This window comes from Ambystoma mexicanum, chromosome 1q (assembly GCF_040938575.1).
Source record: "Ambystoma mexicanum isolate Mex_15411 chromosome 1q, UKY_AmexF1_1, whole genome shotgun sequence".
NCBI lineage: Eukaryota > Metazoa > Chordata > Amphibia > Caudata > Ambystomatidae > Ambystoma > Ambystoma mexicanum.
Window position 1 is genome coordinate 107,689,572 of NC_090922.1, and position 13,889 is coordinate 107,703,460.

The window sequence follows — 13,889 nt, forward strand, 5'->3', positions numbered from 1 at the left end:
CGCTGCGCAGTAATTGTGTCTTTTTCCCTATGGGGAAATGAATGGGAGTAGGCTGAAAAAAATGAGTTTTTTTGCTTTCTTAATTATTTTTTCACTTATCAAATCTTTCTCAAAACGTGCAGTCGGGTGGGGGCAAAATCTTTGTTTGCAAAATATCAGCTGAAGCAGTCATGCGAGTCAAAAGTTATTAGCAATTCAGTTTTTGGGTTTCCTAGATACATATATAATGTGAAATGGCTTTATATAACACCCTTCTTCCAATAATGTTGGCATCACTGCGCATGGCTCTGTAAGAAAGGAGGGCATGGTGTGTTAGTCAGATATCAAGAAGGCAGATGCAGAAACCTTTGGTGTTGATGGATACAGGTTAAAAGTAACGTACCTCTGTGCCAATATGAACATTTGTGTGTTGTTTGTGGTGGGTACTGACCAGGAATGTTAGGCATATGGTGAGCCCACAGATTGTGGAGTGCAATAAATAACAGCATGGTTGTTGATAGGAGATGGATAGGGTCTGAAATCTGTTAAGTACACTAGACCTAGCAGGTCATCTGTGGGAGGTGTAAAGATGCAAGATTTAGTAGTGTGGAGTTGAGGAATGGGTGGGGGAGCGAGGCAGTTGTCACTTCCTCGCTCTTGGTGGCAGATTTCACTGAGATTAAAGGCACAGACCAGTGCCATGCAGGGGAGGGTTCATTAATCTGCTTGGTTTCCAGCTGATGCTAGTGCCAAGAGTTTCAAAAAATGCTTGTCGTAAATTAGGTCAAGTTTCGGTGCACAGTTTTTAGATGGTTGCTATTATTTTCCTTCTGTTTGATAGTGGTTGATTGAAAAACCAAGTCTTGGGCTGTTTCCTGACAGTACGGTGGTTCTCCAAACTTAGAGGTTTGGGTAGGGTGTTCCACAGTTTTGTGGGTAAAACTGAAGGAGTACCCTCCTTGCTGTTTCTTGTTGAAGTTGGGGACTAGCCGGGTATGTGGCTCAGTGGACTAATGCATCCACTAGAGGAGCCTGTGTTCGACCTCATGGTCACAGGTCCAAATCACGGCAGGTCCTCTTAGCCTTTCATCCTTCCAAGGTTGATAAAATTAGTACCATTAAGTTGGGTAACAATAAACATCAGTTATCTGTCAATAGCGTCAAGATGCCCCTCTGAGGGTGAACGTGCGCTCAAAAAATACACCTGTTATGTTAGTACTTAGACAGCATTGCTGGACCTGGGTGTTCTGGAATGAGTTAAGTGTTGAAACATACTTCTGAAGGAGGAAGGGGCCCTCCGTGGTATGAATGATGTGCGATGTACAAGGTTGTGAAAATAACCCTTTTTTTGATAGGTAGCCAGTGTAGAGTACGTAATGGTGGCGTGATATGTTTAAATCGTTTAATTCTGGGAAGTAGTCTTGCCGCTGCATTTTGATCTCTTTAAAGTGTGCTCATTAAATGTTTTAGGAGTTTGAGATAGAGGGTGTTTGCATAGTCTAGTTTGGATAGTATTAGCAAAATGATGGGCATGGCCCTCTGGGTGAATGTTAAGTAAAGTAAGATTCGGCATAGCATGAGCAGCTGGGAGAAACCGCTTCTGACAATGGCTTTCATCTGTGGATTAAGAGTGGGGGTGGTGTCCATTTCCGTTCCAAGATTTATTATTATGGTTGACGGGTTTGGGTAGGGTCCTATCTAGCGGTGTCAATGGACTGTGGTGGAGTTAGAACCTGTAGGATTACAGAGCATCGTCTCCGTTTTGCTATAGGGTTGAGTTTTATTCTGTTTGCTGTCATCCATGCGTCCACCTCGGCTAGGCAGTTTTTAATGTCTGGGGCATTTGGTGATCGGTGGTTCACAATGTGTAGATTTTTTGTGTTTCATCTGCATAGTTGTAGCAGGAGATACCAGGTTTATTGATGATGTCAAGTAGGAGTGTCATGTAGATGTTGATGAGGTGAGAGTGTGGATCCTTGGGGTACTCTGTAGGTAAGTAGGCAAGGTCGGGAATTGTAGAGGCCCAAGATTGTGGTTTCTGTTCTGACCATGAGGAAGGAAGTGGTCCGGTATAGAGTTGATTCTTTAATACTAATATCTTCCAGTCTTCTCAGGACTATCTTGTGACTGATGGTGTCAAAAGCGTCTGAGATGTCTAGCAGGATGAGTGCACTCTCTGCGTTTCATCCTCATTGTTTTTAAGTGTATCCCAGATGGAGCACAGAGCAGATTCTGTACTCCTTGAAGGTCTAAAACTGTGCTGTGCCTCATTCAGGAGTTGGTTTGTTTCAATAAAGTTCCAGAGTTGACAATATATATGACATTTTTCCAGACATTTGCAGATGAAAGGCGTGTTAGAGAAGGGGCGATAGCTGACTGGTTCATATGGGTATGCTCTGGGCTTTTTGAGCAAAGGTCTGATGTATGCAGATTTCAGCTGAGCTGGGACACTTCTGGTGATGATGGAGTTGCAGAGGAGGGATAAGAAGATGGGCGCAATGTCTGGAGATTTCATGATTGATTTGTATAGATTGGGGGGATATGGATCCTCGAGGGATCCTGATGTGTTGCACGAGTCAATGGTAGCTTGTAGGTCCTCTGCAGATAGAAGGCGGAGACAATGGAGAGGAGGTTGTGGGAGGTGGTGAGATCCCAGTGGCATGCGGCTGGAAGCATCCTTTATTGTCAAGGTGATTCTGCATATCTAGTATCTTTTGGTTGAAATATGCAGCAATCTGGTCCCAGAGCTCTTGTGTAGACGTAGGGATTGCGTTACAGGCTGTCAGGGTTTTGATATATATATTAATTTAAAAACTTTAGTTAAGGAGCAGTTAAGTTGGGCAGATTTAACGCAACAACAAAACCCTTGAAATTCAGCAGATATATTTCCCTTCCCACTAGCTAGGTTGCTTTACCCCTCATTAAGGATTATAGTGCCCCTCTCATGAGGGATCTGGTGCGCTTTAAACCTGGGATGCTCCCCTGATGCACACTCCCTCTCCCTAAAGGTCCTAGTGACCTTCTCACTCAGGAGAAATGTGCTGCCCTTCACACCTAGAACCTGCTCAATCGTCCGGAGGTTAAAGTGCCCTAGCTTCTGAGGCCTCTCCCCCTGGATCACCTATACCTGCAAGGTTAGTCTTTCAAGGGATTTCAGAATTCTCCCCTCTTGTATCCCCCTGATCTGCAATGCCTTCCCCAAGGCTCCTGGGAAGCTGTTAGTCTCCCCATGTGTGGTTGCAGCACCTGTTCATATCGCTCCTGAGGCAGAATTGCCATCTTGTGAGGGCAGAATAGCCAGAATGTTTTTAATTGTTATTAATTAAAATGATATGGGTAATTCTATTTCTGAACTGGCGGTCTGCTAACCGGACCCCTCCACCTTTCACTAATGATCCATGGCAAAATTATAATGCATACAGGGCTTTGCTGAGATCGTCTATTGGCACCCTCCGCACCTGCCTGTCTGTGCCACAGGACCGGTTCAAAAGTCACATATGCATTCCTGACAGCTGCTGAAACACAAAGTGACAGCAGGCAGATGTGGCTTTTTAATTGTCTGCACCTCCGATAAAAAACATAACAATTGGGTGCCTTAGTCATCCTGATGGCACTTGAATCTTTAAATGTAAGTCATGCCTGGTTGTGGTATGGTGCCATCTAAGGTCACACATTTATACAGCCATTGCAACTTGACATCATACAGTGTCAACCTTGTAAAGCAGGGCCCACCTATGACAGGGCAGTGCGTCTTGGCTGTCTGGCCTGAATATCTCCACAACTGCCATGTGGGACAATGGTCAAGCAAATGCTTTCTTTGATCCCCCAGAGGAAGGCCAACACCTTCCCCATGGCACTGGAATCCCCCCGCCACCGAATGGGCTCCCTGGGAAACATGTACTTTCAAGGCAGCACTGCCATAATAAAGCCACACTCTGACCAGGGTGCTGACCACTGGCGCACCTTTGAACTCAGAAGACATGGAAAGGGGGCAGAGTTAGATTAGCCAGAGAAGAGGGAGGCTGGAAGAGAGGTTCAGACATCTTGGTTTCTGGTAGGGGTCTCTACAACTTGCTGTGCCCTTATATTTTATATTCTGGGTATAATGTCAGAAGGCAAACATCACGTGTTACAACAACGTAGTTTGGGCCCCTATTTGCTTTGTACCAATAGCCTAGGACATTTTGTGTTTATAAGGAGGGCAAACATCTTAATTCTTTGACTCATCTTTCGACTGTCAAGGCAAGAAGTATTAACTGGACCTCTATTTGGGATACATTCAATTCCAAAGTCTTCTACAAAAGAAGTGAGGACAGAAGGCACACAAGGCAGAGGAATGCGCTGTCCCCTATCCATCCACATGGAGCAGTGTGGGTGAACTCAAGTGGACCATGGTTTCTCAGATGGCTGCAGTTGAACCAGGGGCCTTTTTCCTGGCACAGAAGAACCGCCTGTAGGTTCCAGCCAGCTTCCTGGAGTGGAAGCACAGAATTGAAGGACACTTCTTATCCTGGAGACACCTGATTAAGTATCCAAGAAACCCAGAACAGCAGAAATCCTGTTTCATCGCCTCGAGACATCTTCAAGCTGGATTGACTGTGCTCTATACCTTTGAGCCACCACAGGGTGCCATTACACACAAAGGTCTACATTCTGTGTTTCTTTTACACAGGTGGGTTTTTACTGCCTTTAGCTCGTTTGTCAGCATTTATTGTTTTATTAAAGTTCCTATATTTTTACAGAATCTTGATATTACTTTATTTTTATTTTGGAACCTTTGTACTAACACTGCTTGGATTGTTACTGTTATCATCTCACACTCCTCATGAAGAGTGTAGCCTGCCCTTGGCCCCCTGTCGGCCTGTGTCTGTTTCACCTTTATGATTCGGATTTCTGCTGGTTTAGTAGTAGTCTGGGGCAGAGTAGGTGGTTTAGCCACAACTCATCACTGTACTCCTGTAAAGCGGTATTAATTTTGTCATAGCTACGCACATAGCGTTGCTGCTGGCTCTTCTACTCTCAAAGCCGCCTCTCTACTCTGAGGCAGGCCTCTCTTTTTAAAGACCATAACATTTTGCTTGCTTTCTCTTCCCTGTTGGCGCACTTTGTGTCCCTTATGAACCTCTGGTGTCACGCACCATCTCCTACCTCTTGCCTGCTTGGTCATCCCTCTCTGTGTCCCTACTGCATATGGTTTCTGGACTTCCTCTGGCACTGGCCTATACTGCCTTCTGCCAATATATTGTTCTTAGCAGCACTTTCTTCTTTTCCTTTAAAAAAAAACATTTTCTTATTACATTTTCAATATAATACAATTAACAATAATAGAGTTTCAAACAAGTAAACCGTAAAACATCAAGAACAGAATACATTATCAACTGTAAACCTTTTTGATATATACAAAGGGAGCAGTGTAACAAAAATAAAAATCATTAATTGCGCCCTGTCCCTACAGAAACATTCTCGATAGTAACCCAATTAGGGCAATCAGCAACATCATCCTTCAACCAGAAATGTAAGGTACGTAATGAGAAGGCTCTTTGATATAGAGTAATATTAGAGTAGCCAAAGCAACCCAAGTGTACAGGCCTCATGAGATCATCTTTAGGGATCTTTGATCTCCCACCATCTCCCCATAAGAAATTGTGGAAAACCAAATCTATATCACAAAGCAGATCACTCGACAGAACAGAGGAAGAGGGAGCATACTGAATATATATATATATATATATATATATATAACAGTTTAGGAAGCAGGGACATCTTGACTACATTAACTTTCCCCCATAACATCAGATTCAACCAATCCCATTTCAGATATAAAATATTAATCTCAGCAAGTTTTGTCCGAATATTTGAAGCCAGTAAGGACCTAACCTGTCTGTATGCCCAAATATCTGAACCCACCTTCTGCCCTTACTTCCCATTCTACACCAAGGAGTCCTCTGTGGCATGCAGTCGGAAATGGAAAGACTAGTGTCTTTGAAACATTAACTTTATGGTCAGATTATTGGTCAAACGTTTGCAAAGTGAAAAATATTTCCCTAAGCAAAGGCCCAAGATCCGAGAGTAAAACTAGGAGGTTGTCTGCATGTAAGAGCACTTTGGATAATAAATCTCCTGTTGAAATAGCCTTAATACCTGCATTGTCTTTAATTGTAATGGCCAAGGGTCCTATTAAGAGATCAAACAACAGAGGTCATAGGTGACCACCCTGGCGAGTACCTCTACAGATTGAAAAGCATTCTGATATGCATTCTGATATGGAACCATTAACCCCAACCATTGCTTCGGCATCCTTAAACAGTGCATTGAAAAGTTGCAAAAACCGCAATCCACAGTTCACCTGGATCAACAGCTGCTGAAGGAACTTCCAACTGTCTCTGTAAAACGCCTTCTCTGCGTCAATACTAAGTGTAGCATAGGCTTCAGGGGAATTTCCCTTAAGATTTACAACAAATAGGACTTCTCGTAAATTATCACAGCTGTTTCCTGCCAAAGACAAAACCCGTCTGATTCCGGTGAACCAGTTTGGGCAACAAAAGGTTAATCCTCCCAGCATACATTTTATCTAGGAGCTTGACATCTGCTCAATAGGGATATAGGCCTATAGTCTTGCAAAAAGGCTTTCAGAGCTTCCCAGATGGTGGACAACCTGCCAACAGAATCTACATTCTCACTGAGAAATAATGGGATCTCACTATCCATATGTTTTAAAAATCTTGGTACAGCAACAAACAAGTATTGAACAGTATCAATTTCTGCTGTACTCGCATCACCACAATGGTCCCTACTTATTAAGAAAAGATCAATACAAGAGGATGTTCCATGCGGTGCCGAATGAAAACTATATTGCCTTTTCATTGGGTTCAGATCACGCCAAACATCCTGCAAGTCCCATATCTGCATTAGGCGCAAAGGACCCTTCCTGCCCCTGGCCTCTGCATAGGATCCAGACACTTCCGATTTATCAATAACATCATCCATGATAGTGTTGAAGTGACCACCAATTAAGACAACGCCATCTCCCATATTTGTTAGAACTTCTAACTTTCTGAAAAACATAACATTCGCTTTGTTTGGGGCATAAACATTTAAGAGTATAAGACGTCTATTTTCAACTATCAATTTAATAGCCATATACCTGCCTTCAGAGTCTAGATGTACTCTTTCCACAGCAAATCACAAATCTTTCCTTAACAGAATGGCCACCTTCTTTCACATATGTATTTTTTTAAATATAGTCTGCCTTTTTTAGTTGCAGATGTGTCTCTTGAAGGAAGACAATCAGGTTTCTCTTTACCCAGAGAAGTAAGTATTTTCCGCTTCTTTATTGGGCTATTCACCCCCTTCACATTCCAACTCAAGTAGTGCAAGCAGTCAGACATCAAGACAAATACAAACTTAACTTTTTGTAGCCAGACAATTTCAAACCAGTCATTACAGGACACCCAATGAAATAAAAATCCCCATCATGAAACCAACCCATACCAGACTGCATACAGAAGTCAACTGGGACAAGCACATGGTTCTATGTTCATTTATCAACATACTTCTTTTCTGACATTTTTTTTCTGAAAAAAACCCATTGAAAATGTGTTTTTCTTTTTGGGGGGCTTCTAATCTAACACTATTCCTGACTCCCCCCCACCCCTTGTATACCCTTGCCGACAGCCCACTATTTTTTTCAATGGGTTTTATCGAGAAAACAAATCGGCAAAGAAAATCACAAAAATGCATGTTAATGAATGGATGTGTTATACAAGCACATAGAAGTCAACATTCTGCTCAAAAGAAAAATGAAAAAAAGAATAAAAATGTTAAGCAGAAACTAGGATAAACAAAATCAAATACAAAAAATAAAAAGGGGAATAAATAATCGCAATCCAAAGCCAGACCATGGCGGAAGAACTGCTGTGAATAGCCCACAGCTGCCCATAACCCACAGCTGCCCATATCCCACAGCTGCCCATAACCCACAGCTGCCCATAACCATATTGGAACAGATGAGGAAGACGGTAAAGTCACAACAAACGAGCAGATATAATACATGTCACCGATTCATAAAAAGACAGTAACGCAAGAAAATTATAATCAGACAGCAATCACAGGTAGCAGTGGACAGTCACCACAGGCTCTCGTAGTCATATTAAGGACTCAACTAGATTAAACAAACAAGAACATGTCCTAACTTACCCAGCCCCAAATAACCGTTGAGTAAGACGAACAATTACAACAGCTGCCGAATCCCCACAGCCAGTGCCTGGGTTTAGGACAAGAGATAATCAACCTCAGAAAAATGTAAAATTGCAAAATCCCACCACATGCACAGACTATTGAAGTGGAGTCTATATAACCTCATATCTGTGCTCCTAAAGTAGTCTAATAATCACACCTACGTGATCTGTGTTGGCCAAACAGAGAATTATCCCTTCTGCAGATAAGAACATCATTACCTCCTGAATGTGTGATTATCAACTTAAACACTTTCTGACAGCACAGCCCATGGCTTTCCAGGCTGCTTTACTCCACTTTCACCTCAAATCAGTAGCTACCCAAAAAGTCCTTCACAACAGTGGCTGAAGTGGGCGGGAGCAGTTGGGAGCGGTGCTCCTATACATTTTTCTAATACGTTTTACTGTTCCTATACTTTTATTTTAAATAGAAACTGTTCCGGAATGGTTTTGTTTTAAAATAAAAGTGTAGGAAGCAGTTGAAACTTGCCCTTCAGTGCACTGCACTGTACGTTCCCTTAAACAACATGTGCATTTGTTTTGGGGTTTGTATTGTGCATGGAAGGGGGGTTTGGCGATGGGGTTTATGGGTAGCGGGACAGGCCACTAGGGAACATAGTTCCACTACTTCTTTTAAATCACTTCGACCACTGCTTAACACCCAGCACAGATGTGAATCCCTTTTTTATCAATTCTTGCCCAGACAATATTCAGACCAGCATAGATGTAGAACTGGACTGTGAGTTTGTGTACGTACCTGATTCTTTCCATTTCTTGCAGTTTCGGGGCACACACCAGCGCTGCAAGCTCCCGCCACAGGCTTACTAAGACTGTTCACACCACCAGTATTGCACATGGTGGGGATCCTGAAAAAGATCTTGAATTTGACTATTTATTTATTTTATTCATTTATTGAACATTTGTATGGTGCCTATACAGCAGAAAGTGTTTCCAGGTGCCACAAGACTAAGGGAGAAGGGGGAACAGAGGAGGATAAACAGCAAAGAATTGTCCTACTAGGCCTTGTGTCATTCGGATTGTTCAAGTACAGCAAACAAGATGTGCAGGGGGGAGGGGAAGCATGGAGCAAGGGAAGGTAAGGGGAGGCGTGGGGATGCAGGATGGATGGGGCACCAGAGGCAGGGTAAGTGCTAGGGGAAGCCTGAAGGGCAAGTTCACCGGGGGAACAAGATAATGGTCAACCAGTACGAGGAGGGCGTGGACCAGACTCAGTAGTCTATTCAGGGGAGGGTGCCAAAAGGCAAATGCTGGCATGGACGGGTGCTGAAGCAGACTGATCCTGGGAGGGCCTGGCCCCTGTATGGCTCAGAAGGGACCAGGAAGCCAGTCACAGCAGTAAGGGGGCATTAGCAAGGAAGGAGGAGCGGGAAGGAGGAGTAGAAAAGGAAGGTCTTGAGAAGCTTCCGGAACTTAAGAAGATCTGGCTCGAGTCTGAGAGGAGCGGGGCGGCCATTCCAGAGGGAGGCTCCTGCTGAAGAAAGAGATCTACCCCCCACTCTCTGTTTGGAGAAACGTCTGACCTGCAAAGAGTTAGAGGACCAAAGGGGACTCTAGCAGGGGGATATTTAGGGAGAGAACATTGGAGGTAGTGCAGTCCCAGGCCCCAGAAGGGCTTGTGGATGATGCAGAGGGTCTTGAATTTGATCCTCATAGCCACTGGGAGCCAGTGGAGAGATCTTAGGCTGGGGATATGCAGCCCCTGTGCTTGAGGCCAACGATACGTCTTGCAGTCCTATTCTGGATTAGTTGAAGAGGGCGGAGGGAGGAAAAAGGCAGATTGAGAAAGAGGTTGTTGCAGTAGTCTAGCCTGGAGAGAACTAGAGCTCTAGAGACAATGAGTTTCTGGGGTGAGGTGAGGAAAGGGAGAACGACTCTGAGGAGGTGAAGCTGAAAGTGACTATGGAAACTCTGTCATCGCACATTGTGTCCATGCTATTGTGGAAGTCTTAAAGAATCAAAACGTTGTCTTCAATCAGTAGGGGTGCTGTGCCAAGTCCTTCCATTCTGCTAAATTAAGCTACTTCTATTTAACACTGATGGTTAAATTGGAGATGTCTGTCATCACACCAAGCCTCCATAACCAGGTCTATGTATTTTACATTCCTCCACTTTGGAGAAGAAGGCAAGACCTCCCAACCAATTTCTCAAGTCCGAATTTATTTTTTCGCAAAATGCCTCTTTACACCTATATCTTCCTAATACAGACAGTGTTTTCTGGTTGCAACCAAATAATGTAGTTGGGTTGGGCAGAGTTTGACATAAGGTCTGAAGGGGAGGTCATTTGCAGAGCTCATGGCCAATGTCAAGGACAAGGAGCAGAACGTCCTCTATCTAGTGCCAGGGACCCTGTGGCATCTGGAAAATGTATTGTCTCTGAAAAGTCAAGACATTCTTATGCACCATTGGATGTCTGGCTCATATCTCACTCTCTGAAAAGTCAAGACATTCTTATGCACCAGTGGATGTCTGGCTCATATCTCACTCTCTGCATGGGGCCTCAACATGTGTTTATGGTCTTAATATGCTCTTCGGACTGTCATCTCTGGCATCCTCTTAGGGTATACCCGTCGGTGCCATTCTAAACACACATTAACAGGCAAACCCAACCTCCATAAGAGGTATAATTATGAATAATAGTGTCAGGAATTAACAAACCCAAGTGCACGAGGTCTATACTAAAAATGGCCATGTCCAAGTTCACTTCCCTACCCAGAATATCAAGATTGCTGCTCCCTACCGGCTTCCTTCAGTTCACTCAAAGTCTCGAGATATTTTAGATTTCATAATAAACGTACTTACTCCGGGTGTAGATATGGTTAACCTCTGATCTTGCGTTGTCCTCCTGGGCTCCGAATATGTAGATGCAGCACACACCTACCAGTTATAATTCATGATTCACCCTGGCCTTACGAAATACCCAAAACAATTGGCTTCAAGATCACACAACTTTTCAGATTGGAATTACTCTCATCCCCCAGCCATCGCAGGCTTAAGCCACCTACAGGCTCTTTTCTGCATCCAGTTTTCCATCTCCTTCCATGCATCAGCCCAAGCATATTAGTGAAGTGCTCCTTCTCAACTGGTGATCGCAGGATCCCACCAGAATGTCGGTTCAGGAGGCTGGTCACATTCCTCCTGTCTCTCTTTGCCCATGCCTGTTTCTGAGCTGTAGCCCAGAGCCGGACCATTGCACAGAGTTATCTTTGCTGCCTCATCTTCATCAGGGACTGGGCTATCTGGCGCAACCACCTGCTCTTTTCCCCAACTCTCACTGTCTCTGCCAGCATACCAAATCTCTGCAATGCAGTAGTCACCCCACAACGCGTGTCTCTTTCCCTCTCCTTTTATTCTGCCACAGTAAATTGAAGTGCCTCAATAAGGGTTGTAATGGGTTGCATCCTTTTCTCCTTAACTACCTAAAAATTAATGGATTGGTCAGGGCTTTGTGGTCCCACTTCCCACTCATCTGTTTCCTTCTCCCCTTTTGTTACTCTTGCGTGTCGTGATTCTCCATTGTACTGTGTTCAGTAATGGTTGATTGCTTTGTGTTCTGTGGGCTGAGGTCTTAAAAGTTCTGGCTGACATCTTAGAATCAGGCAGGGCTGTTAAAGTAGCCAAGCCCTTCATAGTACTTGCTCTTTCCTGACAGTGAATGTTTTCTCTTCTGTTGCTGCATAGGCGCCATACTCGTGCCATCCACTATGTGCCCTGTCCAGACCGCTCCAGTTTCTCCCTGTCCTCAATCAGTCCCTGAACCCACAGTTACTCTGATGCAAGATGAGCATGTCTCCCTCTATACGAGCATACTTATGAAATGTGTGCTAAAAGATTGATATGCTTTCTGCATTCAGTAAACTCTCTGTGCAATCATCTTCATGCTGTTGGTATACTCTCTGCCACAGGCACTAGCTGGGACTTTCATGTGGGGGACCAAAGTTGTCATTCATATTACACATCTAATACTTCCCTGCAGAGGAGAACTTCCCTAAAGTGGGTGTTTCGGAAGGGGTTCCCTGCTGGTAAGGGAGGGGTAGGCTGGGTTCCCTGCTGAGGGATCTCCCGTATACCACTGCGAGGGGTTGCATTACACAGCGCACTGCTTTCCTTGAAGCCCAATGTCCCCCTGACCTTCTCCTGGCCCCTGTGAGGGGGCACCACCTACAAAGACCACTCTGACTCCTGAAATGGTCTCAAGGGTGTTATTTGGGGATTTTTACAGTTATCGAGTATTCTGATAGAATGGCCGAACTGCAAATGGGCAAAAAAGCTTTGGGGAATGTTGGATCTTGGACCTTCCCTCACTCTCTTGCCTCCCTTGCCCAGGCATCCCTAATCCCACTTATTACTAGGGCTCAGTAACCCCTACTGTCTTTAGTCTCTCTGGGACTCAAGGTGGCTTCCCTGAGATGTTGGATGTCTGACTCCCTAGGTGCCTTCTAGCTGTTTCTTTCCTAGTCTGCTTAGTGTTCTAAGGGAGTGCAGGGATGGTGTCTTCATCCATGCTGTTTGAATGGGCAGCTCTCACACACACTCTCACCTTGCCCTGCTACTCTGACATTCCCACAATATTCTCCTCCCCACCACGCTATTGCCCCTCCGATGTTTCACGCCACTTTCCTGCCTCCACCCTTAGCTGTATCTTTCTTCTTCCTCTCACTTTCCATCCTTTCTAGTCCTCCACTCACTACTACCACTACCTCCTACTACCACTCACTAGTAGCACATACTACTACCTCTCTCGTCTTCAACTACTTCACCCTTTACCACTGCTACTACTCCACTACTACTACTATCTTACTAGTACTATCTATCGGCACATACCACTGCTCCTGTTCTGCTATCACTTCTCTAACGGTTCTCACTACTACCAGCTCTCCTCTTCTCTACTACCGCTACCACTATCTTTCTGCCTCTAATACCACTACTACTTTTCTTCTCCTACTACCTCTCCCCTCTCCCTACTACTACCATCACTATAACTACCGCTTGCTACTACTGCTTCTTACTTGTTCTTCTTCCCCTCTCCTACCACTTCTCCAGTTACACCCACTACTACCTCTCCTCTACTGCTGCTCAACCACTATTTCATTCACTCCTCACACTCATGCACAAACACTCTGCAGAATTCCTCTCTCCAACAACTGCTGCACTCCTTCCACTCTGTCCTCCTCTGGTCTCTCGGCCCTCCTCCAATCTACCTTCTGACCTTACATACTAAACCCCACTTAAACAATTCCCAAGTTACTCTTTAAATAGCCTGCCCCATCGCAGGACTGGCCAGCTCTCCTTGTGTTACGAGCAATATGCCACATCCACGTTGGAGACTAAACCGTTCCATTTCAAGAATGCGATCGCAGGCTGCCATGTACCACTCCACTGGTATGCCTTGTAGACACACAACCCGGTAAAAAGTTCCTGCCTTGGAACCGAAAGCTGTGTGTCTCGATGCTATGCAACCCGAGCAGGTGCTTTGTACTCCAGGTTCCTCCTGTGAGTATTCCTTGCCCCTTACCGATTGCCTGATTTAATTTAATCTTCTTCTTTTTTGGGCCTTCTCCGGAAATCTTCTTCCACTAGCCCAGGATGTGCCTGCTTTGATGGGCGGCTGGAATCTAGACATTTCACTGGATTCTTCACCAGCTACTGCAGGCATCC